A 23,355-nucleotide genomic window follows, 5' to 3' on the forward strand; every position below is an offset into this window, starting at 1 on the left:
CAGCGGTCATCAAACCCACACCGCCTGGAACTGTAGTATATGGGGGGACAGGCAACTGATTTAGGAGACGACCAATTTCCAACAGAAAAAAAAAAGAAAGAAAACAAAATGTGTAAAAACAGATTTCTTTTTCCACTCGAAATTAAACTAACTACACCGAGTCCCATGGAAGGGGGGTGGTGGGGACATATATCCTTATATCTGAGAGGCAGCATTGCCAAACACTGTCTGTCCTGACTTCACGGCTTATGGACTCTTCTGTGCCTCAGTTTCTGAATCTGTAGCATAGAGATGATGGGAGCACCTACCCCATGAGTGTTTTTCAGATTTAATAGCTGAACATATATAAGCTGCTTATATCAGTGCCTGACACTGTTAATAGTATATAACTGCTTTAGGGGCGCCTGGGCATCTCAGTCGGTTAAGCATCTGACTCTTGATTTCGGCTCAGGTCGTGATCTCACGGTTCATGGGTTCGAGCCTCACATCAGGCTCCACAATGACAGTGCGGAGCCTGCTTGGGGTTCTCTCTCTCCCTCTCTCAAAATAAATAAACGTTAAAAAAAAAGAACTTCCTTATTATATGATACGTATCGCAGAGTAAGTTACACGCCACAACTTCTCCATTACTCAGGACTTGTGTGATCTGCTTTGTTGACAAGACCAGGGTCCAGCAAAGTCTTCCCGGGAAGGGCCAGAAGGTCACTATTTTTGGCTTTGTGGGTCAGGTGGTCTTTGTCACTACTACTCGCTCGACGTGGCTGCGGGAGACAAATAGTTGCGGTCACGTGCCAATAAAACTTTATTTACAGGGGCACCTGGGGGGCTCAGTCGGTAACGTGTGCGACTTCGGCTCAGGTCATGCTCTCACCATTCAAGAGTTCGAGCCCCATGTCAGGGCTCTGTGCTGACAGTTCAGAGACTGCTTTGGATTCTGTGTCTCCCTCACTCTCTGCCCCTCCCCCACTCACACTCTGTGTGCATGTGTGTGTGTGTGTGTCTCAAAGATAAATAAACATTATAAAAAAAAAAACCCTTCATTTACAAAAGCAGGAGGCCTGGATTCAGCCCACAGGCTGTAGTTTGTGACCCCCGGAACAGAAGTCAGTCTATTAAAACACAGCACTAGGGGCGCCTAGGTGGCTCCCTCAGTTAAGCATCCAACTCTGGCTCAGGTCATGATCTCAAGGTGAGTTCGAGCCCCGTGTTGGGCTCTGTGCTGACGGCTCAGAGCCTGGAGCCTGCTTCGGATTCTGTGTCTCCCTCTCTCTTTACCCCTACCCCCCTCACACTCTGTCTCTCTCTCTCTCAAAAATAAATAAACATTAAAAACAGGTGTTTGTTTTTTTTTAACATGGCACTATTTTAGCCACAAATTATCATATCCAGGCGCCACCACAGAGAGACCATGGCCATCTCATCCTGAAGCTAGACCCTGGGTCACGTGGAAAAGCTCCACGCTGCCCCTGACCGTCACCCAGCAAAATTACCTCCAACCATCCTGCCACACAAAACACCCACAACCACAGAGGGGCCACTTCCGCTGCTGCCCGGAAGGTCACCTTGAAAAAAATCCATCACCCGACTTTCTAGTAAATGCCTCGTCTTCATCGGTGGGCTAGCAAACCTTGGCTGCAAAGGGCGCCCTAAACGTCTAGGTCTGGTGAATGAAATCGCCACCGGTGATGCCCTTGATGACCGCCGCCCCCCTCCCCCCGCCACCGCCCAGTGGGACAGGGTTCCTGCACACGGAAAGTCTGAGAAGCCGCCACAGCCCAGTGGGGCTGTGTCATGTGGGGGTCCTGGATGAAGTTCTGGGGCAGAAAAAGATGATTAGGGGGAAAGCAGAGAAGTCCAAAGTATGGAGCGCAGTTAATAATGACATAGGAATCTTGGCCTATTGACTGTGACAGGTGCACTCCGCTGATGGAAGGTGTTGGCCAAAGGGGCCCCGGCTGTGGGCTGCGTGGGAACTCTGTACTGCCTTCCCACTTCCTCTGAGGATCTGAAACTATTCTAAAGTGAAAGTTTACTGAACAAGAGAAGAGTGACGACAGGCAATTAGCCGTTGATGCTAGGAGCACTGAGTCCCTGTGACAGCGTCTAATAATGACACGATTATATAAAACCTAGAAGAGAAAGACGCTAAAAACAGGATATGCTAATCGACAAGGGAAGTTTGCTCTTCTGACAGGAAGGGGGGAGGAGGGGAGAAGGTGGCTGAGCGGGGCCCCGGGTCCTGCTGGAGCAAGGCTCTGAGACATCTCCGGCAGACCCGGGCGACAGGGCGCATTCACTCAGGGGGCCGTGGCGTCCAGCAGCACTCAAGCAAGGCCTGCCGAGTCTGCAGCCAGTGCCCGGGCCCGGAGGAGGGCAAAGGTTTTATGGATGGAGAATTCTGGAAAATAAGAGGGAAGCTGTGGGCCAAAGAAAGAAAGAAAGACAACTAACAACTAATATGGGATCCTGGGCTTTGCACGTTACCCTATTAGATACTTCCATCTACACCGGGGTCTCTCCCCTCCAGCCCCACAGACATTCAGAACCACTTCATTCTCTGGGGGCGTCCCAGGCACTGGCGGGGGGCGCTGAGAAGCACCCCTGGCCCCACCCCCTCCGTCCCAGGAGCATCCCCAGTCATGACAACCACATGACCAGTGCCCCCTGTGGGGCAAAATCACCCCAGACGAGAACTACTGTCCTACAATACCTAACAATCTAGTTACAACCCCTAAGAATAATTATCCTTGCTCTACAGATGGGGAAACGGAGGCTCAGAGAGGAGATGAAACCAGCCTGAGGTCACCAAGCTAGAGAAGAAGGGGACAGTCATGAGTGTCGAACACCACTTCTAACAAGGAGAGGCCTCTGAACTGGGAAGGAGGCAGCACTGACCTATCAGAGACCCGAGACCAAATCTGGCCCACCACTTGCTTTGTAAATAAAGTTTTATTCAAACACGGCCATGCCCCTTCACTTATACACCATCCAAGGCACAGCTGCACCTCCAAAGGCAGAACCCGGCAACTGCAGCCTCTGGCCTGTAAAGCTGAAAACACTCACCCTCTGGCCCTTTACAGAAAGTCTGCTGACGCCTCACAGGGAGACCCTCCACCACCACTCCAAGGCCCCGCAGTCTAAGTGCCCAGGGAATATGCTGTTGAAGAGATACAGACAACACAGGCAGCCTCCCCGGAGGGGAAGCACGTCTGGCCTGGTTCTGCCCGGTTCTGGCCAAGGAGGCCCGCCCTGTGTTCTCCTCCTGCGCCAGAAGGGGATCTGCCCCTCCCCATCCGCCTTCCAGGGAGCGCGTGTCATTGTGGGTGTGCGGGGACTGTCAGGTGAGTGGCAGCTGGCAGCACGCCAGCCCGTGTGCCTCGGAGGCCCCGGTATGTGGGCTGTGCTGTCACCTCGACCCTGCTCTCGCGTGGGACGGAGCGGAGGCTTCTGCTCCGAGCTGTGGTGTTTGCCTGACTCCGTGGGTCAGCCCTGCAGCCTCGAGAGGGTAAAACGTGCTGAGTGAGGACGAGCCCAGCTCATCTTCCGGGGGCTCCAGCTGCCTCGGCACAGCTCTGGGCCCCGGTGCTGGGACCCACAGAATGTTCTGGAATCTGAAGGTCACCTCGCTCCATGTTTTCCGCCCCCAGCACTGGGGGCGGGTCATGCTCTGGGGGAGAGGGTGTCCTAAACACTCTGGGGGCTGAGCAGGACCCCTGGATCCACCCACCCGAAGCCGGGACCACTCCAGTCATGACAGCGAAAAATGTCCCCAGATTTTGGCCGGTGGTAAATATGGAAACTGCTCGCTCTATAAAAGGACTTGCTGGGTGTTCATGCTGGACTCGACTCCACCAGAGGCTGAACCAGGGGAGCTCAGAGGCCCCACGAAACCAAAACTCCAGTGCAGCGCCCCCGACATCTTGAGACATTCTGCGCCCGACAAGTTCCAAACACGCGATCTGGTCGGTCCTTGTTTTCTGTAGCTTGCATACTTCCAGATCTGGTCCTCACCGACCCTACACACTTCTCAGGGCGGCCGTAACAAGTGACCGCAGACCAGGCGGCTTAAAACCACAGGGACTTGTCTCCCAGCGCTGGAGGCCAGAAGCCCACGACCCAGGAGTGGCCAACGATGATGACTCTGGAGTGGGAGGCCCAAGGCCACCCCTCCTTCTGCCCCAGATGCCAGTGGCTCTGAGCCCCACATGGCCGGAGTGGCCAGCCGTGTCCTTCAGATGAACCACAATATGTGCCCAGGTAACCTTCACTCCCCTACATTCCAACATGCTTTTCTGACTCACGGCCACCTCCTGGGGGACTGTGTTTGGGAACGAGCGGTGCACGAGGACATTCCTCCACGAGGGTGCAAGGCCACAGTGGCGGGGGCGGGGGAAGCTTGCCACGTTCTAGTGGCCCATCCTGGGGTCACAAGAGGGAGGTGGGCCCCAGGGCAGGCAGGTGGTGACAATGGGGGTCCTGGCTCGCTGGACGGGGGCACCTCTTCCAGCCCAGCTCTGTCACCGCACGGGAAGTGGCCTGATGTCATCAGCTCTCCCAAGTATCCTGAGGAGCTGGGAGCTCTTTTATTATAAAATCTCCAGATTTTTCAATGTTGGGAATAATTCAAAGTTTAAAATGACTGGGTTTGGTTCAGCCAGAGATCAAGGTCAACACCAAGAACGGTAAGCCCTGTGGACAGCATGTGTCCCTCTGTGTGTTCTTACCCCAAAACCACAACCCTCGTCTGACTGGGAGAAAACACCAGACAAACCCAGATGGGGGGTGTTCTGTAAGACTCCTGCCCTGTCCTCTGCACGACTGTCCAGGCATAAAAGACAAGGAAAGTCAGAGAAACCGTCTCAGCCCAGAGAAGCCTTAAGGAGACGTGACAACTAATGCCATGTGGGGTCCTGGGGCAGAAAAGAGACGTTTTCTCGGAAATGGGAAATAATAAGGAAATCCAAACGAAGTACGGACTTGAGCTGATCATAACATATTGATACTGGATCAATAATTGTGACAAATGCACCACGCTAACGTAAGATGCCAATACCAGGGCGTGGGCCACGTGGGAACTCTCTGCACTGTCTTTGCAACTTTTCTGCAAATTCAAAACTACGCCAGGTAACTTTATTTTAAAGACTGGTTTGCAAACTGCAACCCAGGCGTGTTGCTGTAACATTCCACAGGATGTTCACGACGGCCTTATATTTTGCTGTGGAAGGCCCGATTTGTCTTCCAGGCTCAGTGGGCTTGTTCTCAAAAGTGACCATCAGAGAAATATAAATATATAGCCATGAACATGTTTTTAGAAATTAAAAAGCTGCTGGGATGGCCAAGCTCCCAGGCATGTGGACAGGGTTTAATCTATGAACCAGCAGACCCAGGACCCAAGTAGGAGAGCAACGACACAAATAGAACGTGGTGGAGCCCCTTGGGGGGCACGAGCCCAGCCCTCAACGGTGCAGAGGGGCACAGAGGTCCCTGGCCTCCCAGCAGCCTCTCAGCCAAGGAGGGCCTCGAAACCACATCAGTGGACACCACTCCCAAGTGGTATCAGTGACCACAGCTGCTGTCTGAGCTGGGGCTCTGAGGATCTTGATGACTTCACCCTCATGTCAATATGGCTACAAGATCGGGAACCACCCCCTTTCTATCTCAGTTGAGGAAAAAAGCTGTGTTTGTTTGTTTGCTTGTTTTTAAGCTACACAAAACCTAAAACACTGCCCAAAGCCAGTGAAAGGGATGGAAGAGTTCAAACTGAGGTTTAACGCCAAAGCTCACAAAGGGAGAGATGCCTTACGACCTGGTGGATCTCCCGTGGAGACATTCAATGTCTGGAGATGTTGGAGGTACTCCTGGCATGGAAGGGGTGTGGCCAGGGATGCTGCTCAATCCCTACAGTACCCAGGACGGCCCATAAACGATGACCCAGCCCCAATGTCCATAGTGCCAAAGACATGAGCCCTTGATGGACAGGGAAGGAGTAACAGTTTATCATACACCCAGACCTATATGTGCTAACACTGTAGGAGATCCAAGACATTGGTAAGTACCAAGAACTACAGACAAGTACATCAACTAGCACAAGCCATCTGAGTTACAACATTTTCTTGAAAAGATACATTTGTACACGTACCTGTATATGCAAAGGGAAAAAAATTCTAGAAGAAAACACCACCAGAACTATTAACAGTTACAATGGTGAGGAGGACTGAGGGGTGGGAGGTTAATTCTTTGTTTTATGTCCTTATATATAATTTGAAATTTTATTTACCATGAGCATAATTGATAGTTCAAAAATTAATTCTACTAACTGGGGATATGATTAATTACCTAGCCCAAAATGTCAACAGTGCCTCGACTGAGAAACCCAGATGAATGGCAAATATAATTTAAAGAAATGACCACTGAAACGGTGATGTGTTAAAGATTACCTCCCCAGAGAAAGGAGGCAGAGAAACGGGAAACATGAGAAAGACTCATGATTAAGAGGGAAAAACAAAGGCAACCATCAATGGAGACCAATATGTAAGACAGAATGAGTCAGTCACAGTTGGGGATAAGAGATGGCATCCAAGATATGAAATCAAACAAAGTAGCAGCTATGGACTACCCCACAGGAAACACGAGGATCAATTTCAATTCAAGTGCACAGCCCAACCCATGCTTTAAAGACTGTTCCATGGAGATGGATTCTATGTGGACCTGACCTCTAGGAATCTGCTTCCCAGAAGGCAGCGGTACAGTCACATGCAGTCAATGAACAGGCTATCCCACACAAAGAAGGAACCTAGTGCCCCCCACAAAAAGCAGACACCGTACAGAACACCTCCACACATAATTTACTGGGTGTTGGCCACAAGCTTTCTAGAAAAGCAAACTTGAAGATTTTAGCTCTGAGCTTTTGGCCTCAAAAATAGCTTCTAAATTATAAAGGGAAAAATCTAGGTATTTTTCCCTCTGCCATTTTTATTTAACATTCTATCATTGGCATTTTCTAAGTATTCTTTGAAAACAATTTTCTAATGGCTGCCCATATATTTACATTGAGTTAATAATATACCATAAGTGATGTACCAATTTCCTTACTATTGAGTATGTAGACTGTTCCCAATTTCTGCTTTATAAATAATGCTAAAGTGAACATCTTTATGCCTGTCTCTAATTACTTTCTTAGTATACGTTCTTAGAGATGGCATTATGGGATTAGAGAGCATTAAATATTTTTAAGATTTTTAAAAACACACTACTAAGTTATTGTTGAAAAAGATTACTCCATTTTATACTATCTTTCTGTCCACACCCTCATCAACACTGGTATCGTTGTTTATTACTCCTCACCTACTTTAAAGGTGAAAAATAGACTCTTCTTGGGTGTTGTTGTTTTTTGTTTTTTGTTTTTGCAATAAACTTTTTACTTTGGAATATTTTTAGATATGCTGGAGAGTTGTAAGATAATACAGACAGTTCCTATATATCACTCACCTAGCTTCTCTTAAAAGTTGACAACTCACATAATCAGGGTGCATTTGTCACAACCAAGACATCAACATTGCTACGTTACTGTTAACCAAACCCCACAGTTTTTTCAGATTTCACTGGTTTTTCCACTAATGGCCCTCTTCTGTTCTAGGATGCCATTAGGATGCCACAGTGCATTTATCACACTTTCTACCTGTGGTCCCTAATCCTTAGAACCACCTTATAAACTAAGGCTTAACATCTCCATTGTGCTGATAAGATAAGGCTTTGGAGAGGTTAAGTGACTTGCCCAAGTCACACAGCTGGTGAACAGCCGGTCCAGATGCAAGCCACACATGAGAGATTCCGGATCTAGAAACACCATGAGCACGCCTCCCTCTCTCTCATCCCGTCCTCACCTCCTCCGAGCATGCAAAGCCTGGTCTCTAATTCCCCACTAACAAACCAGGTGATCCAAGCAAGGTGATACAAGTTGGGTAATCAACCAACATGACAGAATTAAGTCATTTATTCTCCCCTTCCAATAGCCACTCTGGGAAACTATTTCAAAGCAATATGCCATCTCATGACATCTCTGGATGCATCCTCAGAAATCACCTTTGGAAGGAGAAAAGACTTTTCTACCTGAGAAATACAGTCCTAGGACTTGGCAATGAATCTCCCATTCAACCAAAATTGAGCCCTTCCTGTTGGACCACTGACCTTACTCACCACTGAGTGACCTCTGGCTGGGTGGGAGGCACTCTGAGATGGTTCCCTAGTGATCCCCAACTCCTGGTACTCATGCCTTGTGTCAGGACCTGCCCCTGAGTGTGGGCAGGACCTGTGCTTGTTCCTAACCTCTAGAATATGGCACAGGTGATGGGACGTCACTTCCACGATTATCCGACGTGACAAAGTAACTTCCATCTTGCTAGCAGACCTCCCCCTTTGCTGCTGTGATAAAGCAGGTTGCCTACCAACCAGCAGCTAAAAAACTGAGCGTGGCCTCCAGGCAAAAGCCAAGAAGAACTCAACCATGCCAGCAGCCGCGTGAGTGGGCTTGGATGTACAGTCTTCTTTCCCAGTTAAGTCTACAGCCCGGGCTGGCAATTTGATTGCAGCGTGAGAAACGCTGAGCAGAAGACCTAGCTACGCTGTACCCAGATCCCTGCCCTCAACCCCCGGAAACTGGGAGACAATAAACGTGTGGTTTCCAGCCACTAAGTTTGTAGTGATTTGTTATGCAGCATCAGCAGACAAATACAAGGTGTCTCTACCCAAAAGATGAAAGATGAAATTTATTTGAAACCTACAAACCGGTATAGCTGAAGTATACAAGAGCAGCACAGCCCGCCCTTGAAGGCACTCACAACTCGAATTGACTGCTCGAGGTGCACATTCTCCCAAGGTGACTGAGAATGTGGAGGACACCTGCTTTGATGGGAGATCTGGGGGTGGTGAAGAAAACACAGATTTCCCTAGCGGACGCTCATAATTCAGATTCCTGCGCTCAACAGCATCTACTCCGTCAGGCGGTTTTTCTGCATTACGGAGTTCGAAAGCTGTTCTGTTGTATATCATCAAAAAGAAAAACTGATTCAGGAAATAACACTATACATTATATATATATATATCTCGTACTACTTTTCTTAAAACAGAGCTGCTGTAACGCCTCCCCCTCTGGCTGAGACTAGAATAGATAAAAATCCAGATTTTTACACACTTGGGATTGGTAATGTTTTAACACATGGGAAATGCTATGGGGTTGCAAACTGCTTTATATTCTTCAAACATATTTGCAACCGTGCCAACCAGCCTAACAGTTGGATGTGTTCGTAAATGAACCAAAACACATCACGTTCTTGGGGACAGACGCACAGTGGAGACTGAAGGGTCTCTCTGCCCCCAGAGGGGCCTAATTAAACCCCCGAACCATCACAGAAAGTGGGGGTGTGGCTTCCGTGAGACACCCGGGTTCGGGGAACGTGAAGGGACAGTGCTATGGCCAAGTTCGGTGTTATCCAATGAAAACCTGCAACTCCAAAGACCAGGAAATGCAGGCCAGCAAGGAGGAGGGGGTGTTGCTCAGAGGTAAAAGCAGGGAACATCATTTACCAAACCAGGCTGGTTCGAGACCAGAAAGATCAGGTTGCATGGCCCCTCTCATGAGGACAGCTCTGAAGGACAGCCATGACCTAAATCGGTTCATGTGTGGGTCTCGATGCGTAAAGAACTGCCAGGAAAGCAGTTCCCCAGGGTCCTACAGGGCACAAAAGACAAACACGAAAACCGTGTTATTCCTTGCGCATGGTTCTCAATGGGAGAAGTGGGACAATTCTGCCCCCGGGGGACGTGAGGCAATGTCTGGGGACATCTGTGGTTGTCACGATGGGGGAGCTCCTGGCATCGAAGGGGTGGGGCCAGGGATGGCTGCTGTGCCCCCACAGAGAGTGACCTGCCCCGATGTCAGGAGGGCGGGGCTGGGGGTGGGCGGTGGGGGACCCTGCCGGGTCTGGCCCTCAGATCTAAAGGGACTCCTTCATCTTTATTACAGAGCCAAATCTGTGTCATCACCACAGAGGGGAAAACGGCCACTTAATTACATTTCCATATGGGCCACCGAGAGTTTCCTTAGGGAGGCTGGTCGGGAGCATCACCTGGAGACCGGACTCCACGGTGCATCTCCAGAGCCGTCTAAGCCCAGCTGTCTAAGCCCCAAGTGTCACTCCATCAACTGGATGTCCCAGAGCAGCCTCAAATCTCAAACACGTTTTCTCTGGGTTTGATCCCTTTACAAACAAATAGGGGCGATCCTGCCACCGTGTCGGCAGGGGCGGGCCTAATTCCACCCTTGGTTGGGTCCATGCCTGTGGTGGTGGCTGGGGAATGACGACGGCGGCACAGACAGAAGGCTATGTTAGCACACAGCAGAACAACAGCCCAAACAGAACAGCGATCACTACAGGCGGGTCACCGGCTCGCACACCATCCCATAACTTAGAACGATCATGGGTGATGATTCCTGTTCCTTTTTGCCCACAAGGAGACAGAAACAGGGAAGGTCTAATCACACAGGGAGAAAGTCATCCAGGGTGAGCAGGAATTCCAACCCGCAGCCCCACCATGCCACAACGCCCTCCACATTCCAGAAGGTTCCAGAAAGTTCCATAATCCCCAACATCTCACCTCCTACCTACTTTACTCCCTGGGTCCCTCTTCCTCAAAGGGGGACAGAACTTTCAGCAGTGCCACATCTTACTCACTGATTTCTCCCAGAGACCCAGGAGCACCTTTCTGCCTTCCTGTGGCCGGTCAGGGCCGGGCCTGGCGAGACCTAACTCAAGGGTGTGACTGCTTAGCAGACCCAGACGCAGAGGAATTCACGCCCTTGTGGTGGACTCACAAGGACATTACTTAAAATGAGAACACGCCTGTGATCACAGCCCTACAGGGCTTGACCTAAGGCAGGGGAGGGGAGGGCTCTCCGAGGAAAACAGGGCTGTTCCCCCAAGGCCCATTAAGGACGTCAGTGGTCAAAATATGACCACTTAGACCAAGAGATATTTTGTAGGGAGGGGCAGTTGGTAAAATACGCATAATATAAAATTTACAATTGTAACCCAGGTGTATATTCCAAAGGCATCTAGTATATTTACACAGTTGTGCAATCATCACCTCTATCTAGTTCTGGAACATTCCATTTCCCCAAAAATAAACCCCGTCCCTCTTAGCAGTGAGATGAGCCTGTTCTGGACGTTTCACACACGCGGACTCACACCCCGTGTGGCCTCTCGTGTCTGGTTCCCTCCCTGAGCGTCGTGTGTTCAGGGTCTGTCCTCAGGGCGGTGGGTGCAGGCACCTCACTCCTGCTTGCGGCCGAGGGACACGCGTGTGCGCGGTGAACACGTTCATCTGTGGATGTGGACACGTTGTGTATCCATTCATCCATGGATGGGCATTAAGTTGCTTCCACTTTTCAGCTGTCGTGAACCTCACTACTGTGAATATGTGTGTGCAGGTTTTAGTGTGGACGTATGCTCTAGTTTCTTCGGGATGGATACCCAGGAGTGGAATCATTTGGTCAGATGGAAACTCCATGGGTAACTTTTTTTTTGAGAGAGAGAGAAAGAGAGAGAGAGACAGGGAGAGAGGAGTCGGGGGTTGAATACGAGCAGGGGAGAGGGGCAGAGGGAGAGAGAATCTTAAGCAGGTGCCACACCCAGTGTAGAGCCCAATGTGGGGCTTGAACTCACGACCCTGAGATCAAGACCCGAGTTTGTCGCTCAACCGACTGAGCCACCCAGGTGCTCTGACACCAAAATGTTTTAATACTAGGAAACAGGTGCCCCAGAGCCGGCTTCACATACACAATTCCATGGCTGGAAGGAAGTGTGGCTGGTCCAACCCTGAGACATACAAATCCTGGGCAAAAGGCAGTCGATACAATCAGGAACATTCTCAAGGAAGAGCTACGAAGTGAGGGAGCCCGGGGGCTGGGGTCCTTCCTGGCTAAGCACTCATTCTGAACCTCAGGTGACTCCTCTGAAGATTGGCCCTCAGAAGGGCATCTCAGGGAGTTGGGTAGAAGCCACCACACACGGTGTTAAATGGGAGACAAGGGTGGCCAGGAAGTCACCTTGACCGGGAGCAGGAGGACGGGGACGGAGAGGGTGAGACAGACAAACCAAGGAAAACTAAAGCTCAGTCTAAAGAAAACTGGGCCAGGCCCCCTATCGACTGCAGACAGAGTGGCCGGGAGTCCGGCAGGCCCAGAGCGCTGGTGGTGGGAGAACAGCGGACGCAGGGGCGGGTGGAGAGCAGGGCCAGGTGAAGACGTGGCTCCGGGAGGGGCGGGCTGGCAGGGAGCAGGCGGAGGACCCAGTGCAGAGGGCATTCCAGGCCAGGGAGACAGGAGCGAGACCCTGGGGGCGGGAGGGAGAAAAAAAATCAACCGTGCTGAGAAAGCCGCCTGGGGCAGGCTGGCGCAGGGTCCTGCCACGGACCAGGATGGAGCCCACGAGCAAGCGAGCGAACGAAAGAACGAACAAACGGGATCAGCCAGAGCAGAGGCACTCGCATCATCCCAGAGCCCCCAGGGCTGAGCTGTGAAAGAAGCAGCAAATGGGCAAAAGTCCCGCCAGGCACAGAAGCACGAAGTCAATAAGTTTAATAACAGGGATGGGCCCCACGATGCCACCCCCTGGCCATCTACCCCGGACTGAAAGCATCTGTCCGCACAAACGTCTGCACACACACGTTCACAGCATCACAAGTCACAACAGCAAAGAGCGAAAGCAGCCCACGTGCCCCATAGTGGATGCAGGGGTAAAGACAATGTGGTCACAGAACGGAATGTTATTCGGCCATAAAATACAAACGTGGTCCGACCCCAAGCACAAAACGCTCAGGGAGGGAATCGGACGCGAGAAGTCACATGGTGTGTGTGATCCCACGCATGTGAAACGTCTAGAACAGGCTGGGATGGGAAGGGGGCTCGTGGGGGCTGGGGGAGGAGTGGGGAGTCAGTGCTTTATGGGGACAGAGTCTCAGTCTGGGGAGATGGAAAGTTCTGGAGATGGACGGCGGGGGTGGCTGCACGACAGTGTGCCTGTGCTTGATGTCGCTGAGCCGTGTGCTTGGAAGTGGTCCCAATGGCGAGCCGGATGTTACGGGTGCCCAAACCGAAGCGGGCCCAGGGAACGGGGTGGGACGCCGGTGCTGCACTGAGCAGAGACGGACACGTAAACGGGGACGATGTGTGATGTGTGACAGATGCTCCCATCCATGGTGACAGCCACAGCTGACAGGTCCCCTCCCCCCCGGAGGCAGGGAGCATGGCAGGGGATGGCCGTACACCCAGCACCTGGCATCATCCCGCGGCTGGTGGCTGAGCATCGTGAGGCCACAGAGGAAAAGGCCTCAGTGCGGCCAGACCACGCAGCGCTGCAGGCGGCGGGACAGGCGGCTGGAGGGAATCCCGCCCTTCCCCCGGGGGGCCCCCACTGCTGCCCAGCTCTGCCTCCAAAGGACCCACAAACACCTCCCTACAAAACAGCCTGCTTTGGGGCGCCTGGGTGGCTCAGTCGGTTGAGCGTCTGACTTCAGCTCCGGTCATGATCTCACGGTCTGTGAGTTCGAGCCCCATGTCGGGCTCTGTGCTGACAGCCCGGAGCCTGTTTCAGATTCTGTGTCTCCCTCTCTCTCTGACCCTCCCCTGCTCATGCTCTGTCTCTCTCTGTCTCAAAAATAAATAAACATTAAAAAATTAAAAAAAAAAAAAAAAAAACAGCCTGCTTTCCAGCAATCTTTCGCTTCCCTGGGCGCTGCATTCACAGGTGGACGGAGACCCACCGTGTCCCTTTGGGAGGCAGGTGGTAGGGTGGGGAGGGTAGGAACGTGGGCGCCGGCAGACGGTTCCGGGCCTTGGCCGCGAGTGTCCCAACTCTGCCCCCCAACCGAAAGCTCCCCCTACTTTTGTTAACACGTGGCATCTACGCAGGGCTGGGATGGACGCTCCGTCACCAGCACTGGGACCCATCCACGCTCCTCACCAACACAGGGGGTTGGGACGGGTGGGACCCGTGCGTCTCAGGTCGGAAGGGGGACGGTTCTCCCCAACACCCTGCAGTGTCTGCGGCCACAACGTGGAAGATGATGATTTTCCAACTCCCCAGACTATCTCCAGTGCGGGTGTGGTGGAACCGGGAGAAAGTCAACGTCGCAGGCTGCAAAGACGGACCACAAAGCTGGCAGGACAGGGGATGGGGCACCCAGCACGGAGAGCAAAGGCAGGTGTCCCCCCCCGGGCTCCTCTCTGCAGAAGGAAGGAAGGGTGAGAAGAGACTAATCCAGGGCTCTGAGCACCCGGTGGGTAGGCAAACACTGCTTGTGACAGGTGGCCAAGGTCAACACCGTCAGTGATGTCATGTGGGTGGCAGAGACCCCTGGTGTGATGTGACAAGAAGGGCACCTCACCACTGTGTGTTCTACCCCCAAACCCGTAACCCCTGGTCTGATCACAAGGAAACATGAGACAAACCCAGGTTGGGGGTCGTGGTGAAAAAAGCCCTAACCATGGGGCGCCTGGGTGGCTCAGTCCGTTGAGCGCCAGACTTCGGCTCAGGTCACGATCTCGTGCTTCGAGGGTTCAAGCGCTGCGTAGGGCTCTGTGCTGACAGCTCAGAGCCTGGAGCCTGCTTCCGATTCCGTGTCTCCCTCTCTCTCTGCCCCACCCCTGCTTGTGCTCTGTCTCTCTCGCTCTCAAAAATAAATAAACATAAAAAAAAAAATCCCTAACCAGGTGTCCTCAAGACTGTCCGGGCATAAAAGACAAGGGGTGTCAGAGAGGCTGTCACAGCCCAGAGGGGCCCAGTGTCATGTGAGGCCCTGGATGGGGTCCTGGGACAGGAAAGGACATTAGAGGAAACGTAGTGACGTGCACACGAAGCACAGGCCTTGAAGAGCAGCAACACAGACACATTCACCTCCGAGGGTGGCAGGCACCAGGGGGGGTGCGGATGTTAGCTAGCACGGGGGTGCCCTGCACTGCCTTCGTGACTTGTCTATACACCAAAAACTAGCCCAAAGTTGACATTCTATCAAAGAAAAAAAAAAAAAAAAAAACAAAAAACAGGTCTCAGAACTCAGGGCACGATCTTTTTCAGAGGCTCCCTCAGAGACTTCCCCGATCCCCGTGCCCCACTTCTCAGCCAGGGGAAGGGGAGCAGAGAGGGGCAGGGACCTGGTCAATTTAGGATCCAGAGGCAAGGCTGGGACTGAGATTCTGTAACCCTGGTCCCCCGTCCTTCTGAGCCCCAATACAGGTGTCTGAAGCTTGTGAACAGAGTGGACATCCCTTCGTTTTCTTTACACAGAGCTGAGAGCCTCCTGGAACCCTTCAGTGCCACACAGACGCAGAGGGAGAGAGAAGAAGACAGGCGCTGACCTGTTTCTCAAACAATAAGGAATGCCCGGCCTGCCCACAAAGCCCCCCGCCCCATTTCCTCCCATCACCTCTCGTTGCCAAATGAAATAACCGTACATTCCCAAAGCAGCGGTTGGCCAAAAGACAGACGAAAGCAAACCAAAACAAACCTTCCACTTCTCACCCTGGCCTCAAATATTTTAAAACTCAGCCTCCCTGAAGAATTCACGGCTTGTCTGTGCTCAACCTAAAGAGAAAAGCATTTCTAAGTCGAGTGGGTGTCAAACACAGAATCGTCCTTGGCTGCAGACGGTGAAATTCACCGTGACCCACTGGGTTTTCAAACGGGGGCTCGGGGCAAACTGTCACTCCTGGACATCGTTCTAAACGACACCCATGGCCTGACATCAAAACAGTCCGTCTGAATGTGCATTTGGAAGACCACTGTGTTGCCCTTTTTACTTTTGTTTACCTGATAGGCTTTCTCGATTTATCACTAAAAGCCACGAGCAGGAGACATTTATATGCAGTGTTACACTCGGGCGTCTTTAAGTAACATGATAATGAATGTCACTGGCATTTTCAAATGGGATCTATTTGGAGCTATCAGATGTCATAGTTCATCAAATCTAAGATCCCATTATCTCTAAAATCGGCTGTTGTGTGTCGTGACCCTAAAGAAATTAAATGATCAGCCTCCCTCAGTACGGGCACCATGCGATGGGGGAAAAAAAAAATCACCCTGTGCATCTGTCCCCAGATCATTAACCTCTGCTCAGCCAGGAGGCTGCGGGGGTACAAGAGCCCAAGGACAGCGGCAGAGGCAGCTCTCTGAAGTCGAGCGTCACTTGCTCTCCCAAGGGCAGGGCTACATCGAAAGGATAAAGCTGGACTATGAAACCCCCAAGTTCAAGTCCCAGCACTGCCGTGAGCCCAGGAGACCCGGCCGATTCCTCGTCTGTAAATCACACAGGTTAGTCTGGCAGGGCTGGCAAACCTCTTCTGTAGGGGCCAGAGAATCGGTATCACGTGGTCTCATATGTTGTAGCCTGAAAGCCACCGCAGGCAACTTGTCAACGAATGTGTACGTCTCTGTGACAATAAAACTTCATTGATGGACACTGGAACTTGAATTCTATACAGCTTTCATACATCAGGACAAATTATGTTTGTCTTGATTTTTGTAACCACTTCAAATGTAAAAACCATTCTCAGCCTAAGGGCCACATAAAAAAACAGATGATGAGGGGCGCCTGGGTGGCTCAGTCGGTTAAGCGTCCGACTTCGGTTCAGGTCATGATCTCACGGTTCGAGGGTTTGAGCCCCATGTCGGGCTCTGTGCTGACATCTCAGAGCGTGGAGCCTGCTTCGGATTCTGGGTCTCTCTCTGTGTGCCTCCCCTGCTTGTGCTCTGTCTCTTTCTCTCAACAATAAATGAATGTTAAAACAACAACAACAGACAGTGAGCTGGCTTTGGCCCGAGGGGCACGGCGTGCCATCCCCTGGACTGGACCGTCTAGGGGGTCCTTCCAGAACTGATTTTCTGAGACCCTCAATCCTCATTTTCAATCAGCAGATACTTCAATAGCTCTAACAACGACCCACAACGTGTCCAAACGCTAAGCTACATTCATGTGCCTGGAGAGGTCTCATTTTCTCCTAAAGTTTCCCCTGTTCCCGTCCTACACCTGTGACATCTCGCATGTGGTACCGAGCACCTGAAATGTGGCTGATATACTAGATTTTGAAAACTTGATACAAGAGAGTGAAAGCAGCTTGATCATACCTTCTTTATGTTGATTACGTGTTGAAATGTTCGTATTTTGCATACCGCGAGTTACATAAAACATATCGTTAAGATTATTTTCACCTATTTGGCCTTTTTGAACGTGGCTGGCCGAATGGTTCCAATTACCAACACAGGGTGGGATCATGTTTCTAGAATCCTGTTTGTTCGTTTCAGTTTATACAGTTTCACAAAGTTTTTTTTTTTTTTAATGTTGATTTATTTTTTGAGGGAGAGACAGAGTGCGAGTAGGGGAGGGGCAGAGAGAGGGAGACACAGAATCGGAAGCAGGCTCCGGGCTCCGAGCTGTCGGCACAGAGCCCGACATGGGGCTTGAACTCACGAACCGTGAGATCATGACCGGGGCTGAAGCTGGATGCTCAACCAACTGAGCCACCCGGATGACCCTCTAGAATCCTGTTTCTATTCAACGGAACAGTTTCTTGGAGTAGAGAGTATAGAAGAATAATTCGCAGAAGACTCCATAGGCTACAGGGCTACATCCTTCCCAAAAGGTACTCAAGGTTACTGTGCTATTCTTATCCCTTTGCCCATAAAAGCAAAATAGTGTGTGTGTGGCGGCGGGGGGGCAGGGGATGAATCGGTGGGGCACAGGGGATGTTTTAGGGCAGTGAAACCACTCCGTGTGGGACCCTAATGGCGGATACGTGTCTTTATGAATCAGCCCAAACCTACACTACACCACCAACAGTGAGCCTATGGACACGGCTGTAGGCTCAGCACCTGTAACAAATGCCCCATCTCACGGGGAACTTTGATAGTATGGGAGCCTGCTGGGGGGTGGGGGCCAAGGGGGACACAGAAAATCCTTCCGCTCAAATTGGTTGTGGACCTAAAACTGCCCTAAAAAATAAAGTCTATTTTAAAAAAAAAAAAGCCCCAATGTGCCTTTTTACTTTAACCTGATCACAGATTCATAAAATCATCGCTCAGCCCAATGGGTCCCAACCAGCGGGGATTTCCCCTGGGGACACTGGGTGATGTCTGCGGACATCTGCGGTGATCGTGATGGGGGTGCTCCTGGCCTCGAGGGGGTGGGGTCAGGGATGCTGCAGGACGCCCTATGGAGAACAACCTGACCCAGATGTCAGCAGTGCCAAAGGGGAGACCCTGAGGGAAATGACGTGGAAGGATTCAGCCCTGCCTCGGGCTTGCACAAGGTGGGCTGCACCCCCCACCTGGCAAACTGGCCAGTGTGAAGCTTGTCTCCGGCCTGTCCTTCACGCAGGACCCCCCCCCCCCCCGCCCCCAGAAGGCTTCCTTTCTCACAGCACTTATGGAGTTACTGGGATGCACAGGCCTGGGCCTGTCTCCACCACCCCCCGGGACCCCCACTCAGACAGCAGGCCAGGGACAGAGCGGCCCTGGGTCCCCTGTCTCCACGCCTCCCCACGCATGCACACAAGCGTCTCATTCACGTGGTACTCCCGGAGCCTGGCACCCGTTCTGATGCTTAAAATAGGCACACAAGCAGCCTTTGTTGGGGAGAGGAAGGAAGGAAGGAAGGCAGGCTTCAGACAAAGGAGACAGCAAACCGCACCATCCAGGAAAGGGGGAGTGCTGGGCGGGTGGCAGGGAGGACCAGGAGGGGCGGGTTCCTACAGTCAAAGTGAAGGTCACTCTGCAAAGGTGAGGCGGGGCCAGCTCCTGTGGTGCCACCAAGGCTGCACGAGGCATTTCGATCTTGTCAAGTGGGGGATGAGCTGGTCGAGGTGGCCGGGAACTGACGGTACATCTATGCCTTTACAGAGCGGGTTCTGGCCGTGCGGAGCCACCCGCTGAGTGGGCCGTGAGGCCAGCCCACCAGCTAGCATGCGTGGAACCAGAGACGGCGAAGCATTTCACTCAGGCGGAAAAGAGAGAGGCAGAATGCGGATGGCTGACACCCGGGCCACCCCCAAGCTTCAACTGAACAGGCCACCAAGCGCCAGGAAAAAGCCACTTAAATAGCAGCTTGATGGTTCGGTACCAAAACGTGGGGGCAACCCAGAAGTCCACTGCCAGGCGAACGGATAGACAAGGATGGTCTGGCCACAGGGTGGAATATTACTCACCCATGAACAGGAGCGAGGCGCCCGCCCCCGCCGCCCCGCGGACGGACCCCGAACACACGACGCTCAGGGAGGGAACCGGACACGAGAGGCCACGCGGGGTGTGAGTCCGCGTGTGTGAAACGTCCAGAACGGGCTCATCCAGGGACAGGAAGGGGGGCTCGTGGGGGCCGGGGGCTGGGGAGGGGGGAACAGGGAGTGATGGTTAACGTTTATAGGGATCTTACTGGGGTGATGGAAGGTTCTAAAGGTTTACGGGGAAGGTTGCACAGCTCCATAAACTTCCCAGAAAACTGACCTCTATGCTTCAACTGGCTGAGTTTTACGACATGGAAATTGTACCTCAATTAAAAAAGTGAAAAGCAGTAAGATCTTCTACTTTGCCAAGTTCCCAGGGAAAACTAATAGCCGTTTCTGGAAGAGTCTCAGAGCTGCCCAAGTCCCCCCTGCACTCCAGCTGGCAGGGAGGACCAGGAGGAGGACGGAAGGGACCCTCCGGGACAAGTGACTCCACCTTTTCGGCTCTTGTACCTGGTGTCTAAGGTGTGGCGGGTGACACACACCGTGAATTTTCTCCAGAGCCTGTAGAGAGAGAGGCCACGCCGAAGGGTAGCACAAGACAGAAGCCGTGGGAAGCGAGGTCCAGAACTGGCCAAAAGACCAGTGGGAACCTGAGGGAGGCCCCCTGGATGGCAGGGGCCATGGGACTCTGGCGTGCGTGGCACGGGAGACAAGCCCTCCCAGGACAAAGACTCAGCTTGGGCAGCCACCCACTGGCTGCCACCGTGGGGCACAAAGGAAGGCAGTTGTAACTCAACGCCCGGCAATCCCACAACTATCCTGGTAACCGTCCCCTCTAGAGAGCTCCAGAAAGTTCCAAAGTCACGGAGGCCACACACAACAGCCCTTTTGTAAGAAACTACAAAGAGCTTCAAGAATAGGAAGGACCTAGTAAAATGCCTTTTTTAAAGACTATTATCGGTTTCCAGATGCAAATGAGAAAATTCGTAACAACACCTTGAACGGAAGAAGCAGCTTTTTACTCTGCTACGTGCTGTACAAAAATAACGCCTCCACTCTAAACACGGAGCTGGGTCTGTGTGTTAGGGTAATTCGTATTCAGCCGTCCCTCCCTTCAAACCATAGGGCCCAGGCTTCACGAAGCACGGAACAAAAACAGCAAACAATGGCATCGGTCACGGGTATTTTCTAAATAAGACCAGGAATTGCCCAAACAACTGTGGCATCTCTGGAAGCCTCACGCGCTAGGTTAAAAACGGGGGAAACGACTCGAACACGCCGGTGCCTCTCAATGCCTGCGACGTACCCATTCGTCCCGTGTATAAGATCACGGTAGCAAGGGTTGGAAAGTCACACAAAAGACGCACTGAGAAAGAAGCCAGCATTTCTAAAAGCCTCTAAGTGCAGTTTTCCACTCAAAACGAGAGCACTAGGTGATCTAAAGGCGACCCCAAATCTGAACGGCTGCACTTCCTAAGGATCAAAGGTGACGACGTGTGGGCTTTAAAAGGGAAACTAACTTGGGTCTCCAGCTGGGGTGATTCTGTGCCCAGGGGGCAGGGGGACGTCTGGGGACGTCCGTGGTTGTCACGACTTGGGGCGCTCCTGGAACGGAGCAGGTGGGGACCAGGGGCACTGCTCAGTCCCCACAGCACCCAGGACACCCCCAGAGAGTGCCCCTGCCCCAGTGTCGGCGATGCCGAGTGGAGAGACCCGGGTCCATCACGTGAGCTCCAGAAGCAGAGCTCACGTATTGAAAGAGCATATAATTGCGACCCCTGGGGTACACGTTGGAATGGCTCCTGGGGGGGGGGGACCCCTAAATCAGAATGACCCGTGCAGCCTTCTCTTAAGTGGATGTGTCTGTTTCTGGACAAACCTTCTGAATCTCCTGGTGTCAGAACCTTCTTCCTTTTTCGTTTTTTCCTCACTTTTAACGACACGGACCTTTCTTTCCCCTCCGGAAATTGTGTCTTAAAGCTCCAGGGGTGACTGTTAACTGCACCCCAAGGCTGAAGGACTAGAGTCAAGCTCCAGCTGATTCCTTCCCTCCCCCACCCTCTGTGACAACCCAGTAATTCTATCCACCCACCTTCCCCCCCTCCCAAAAAAGCCTTAATTTAGAACATTATTATCGATGTCTCACGTCCCCTCGCCACGTGCCCGGAGCGTGCTGGGTGGCACCTTCCCTCTTCTGATCCCCCAGCAGCCCTGTGAGGTGCCTCCCGCTGCTTTCTTACACCCATTTCACGGACAAGCAAGCCAGACTCCCGGAGCAGCTGGAGCTGAGGGGGGGACCGCAGGCCGGCCTTCCCGAGCCCGCTCCACTCCGCATTTCTGCAAGACCTCAGCATCCGACGGGACACGTTTCTGAACTGCATCCTGGACCCCTAGCAGCCACGGGAGCCTCCGAGCCGCGCGTCCTCACGCCTGCCTTCTCCCACCCACCCTGCAGCCCCTAGCAACCCCCGCCTCCCCGGAAAAACAAAGTGCCACCCACATCCCCACATCCGTCAATACCATCGTCCCCAAAACTCCCACCTGGGTTCCTCGACTCCTGAGCCCCCAAATTCCTGAAATATTCAGTCCCCGACACGAGCCTTTCTGCTTCCAGGACGTTCATTCTCCTTACACCCTACGTCCTAGGAGCAGCCCCCCCAAAGTATGCTGGGCCCATGTCTCCTCCTGCTCACTGCTGCCACAGGGTCTCTGCCTCCCCACCTTCTACACCAAATGGTCAGCCTCCCAAAAGTAGGGGGCGAGTGGCCTCCACGATACTAGTAACTGACCAAGACCCCCCATTTCCTCCTGACTAGTCACACCACCCCCCCCAAACACCTGCACAGGCTTCCCAGCCCTCTATGCCTCCAGCATGGGTCCCCACGGCCCTGGGACTCCTACTTACCCTCATGCCTCAGCCCTCCCCTCCCGGTGCCCCCTTTCTGAGCCCACCCTCACCAGGGACTCCTCAATCACCCCTCCCCCGGTCCGCAACTCCACTCCCAGCCCCGGTTCAGATAACCTCCACCTCTAGCCCTGATCCCCTTCCCCTGCTGGCCCAGCCCCCAACTCCACCCCCACCCCCCTCCTCAGAGGACCTCCAACCCAATCCAAGCCCAGACCCTAATTACAGCCCCAGACCCTCCTCTGCTGACTCTGACCCCCAACTCCAGCCGGGGCCCTGGCCCCAGCCCCTTCCTCATTGACCGCGACCCCCAACCCCAGCCTAGACCCCCGGACCCAGCCCCTTCCTCACTGAACACGACTCCCCAACTCCAGCCAGGACCCCCACCCCAGCCCCTTCCTCATGGTCCGCAACCCCCAACTCTGGCCAGGACCCCCACCCCAGCCCCTATCTCACTGACTGTGACCCCCAACTCTGGCCAGGACCCCCATCCCAGCCCCTATCTCACTGACTGTGACCCTCAACTCTGGCCAGGACCCCCACCCCATCCCCTATCTCACTGACCGTGACCCCCAACTCTGGCCTAGACCCCTGGACCCAGCCCCTTCCTCACTGTCCACGACCCCCAACTCTGGCCAGGACCCCCACCCCAGCCCCTTCCTCACGGTCCGCGACCCCCAACTCTGGCCAGGACCCCCACCCCAGCCCCTTCCTCACGGTCCGCGACCCCCAACTCTGCCCAGGACCCCCACCCCAGCCCCTTCCTCACTGAACACGACCCCCAACTCTGGCCAGGACCCCCATCCCAGCCCCTTTCTCACGGTCCGCGACCCCCAACTCTGGCCAGGAACCCCACCCCCAGCCCCTTCCTCACTGAACACGACCCCCCAGCTCTGGCCAGCACCCCTACCCCAGCCCCTTCCTCACTGACCGCGACCCCCAACTCCAGCCCGGACCCCCGGCCCAAGCCCCTTCCTCAGCTGACTCCGACCCCTAACTCGGTCCGCAGCCAAATCGGAGCGCCCTCCCTGGGCTGGCCGCCCCCGCCAGCCCTCCTCCCCGGCCGCACCCTGTCCCCCGGGCCCGAGGCGAGGGCGGCGGAACCCGGCCCGGCCCGCGGTCGCGAGCGCCCTTACCTGCGCTCCGGCCGCCGCGGCCGCCTCAGCCCCGCCGCGCAGCC

General features: G+C 53.3%; 1 protein-coding gene across 1 annotated transcript in view; it reads right to left on the reverse strand.

Moving 5' to 3' along the window:
• GNG7 (G protein subunit gamma 7) overlaps window positions 1-23,355 on the reverse strand; it is a 116,722-nt gene extending 93,367 nt beyond the window's left edge. Inside the window, exon 1 of the mRNA XM_042927918.1 lies at window positions 23,312-23,355. The gene's annotated coding sequence lies outside the window, so the exon portion shown is untranslated. The remainder of the gene's footprint in view (window positions 1-23,311) is intronic.

Source organism: Panthera leo, chromosome A2 (genome assembly GCF_018350215.1).
Source record: "Panthera leo isolate Ple1 chromosome A2, P.leo_Ple1_pat1.1, whole genome shotgun sequence".
Classification (NCBI taxonomy): domain Eukaryota; kingdom Metazoa; phylum Chordata; class Mammalia; order Carnivora; family Felidae; genus Panthera; species Panthera leo.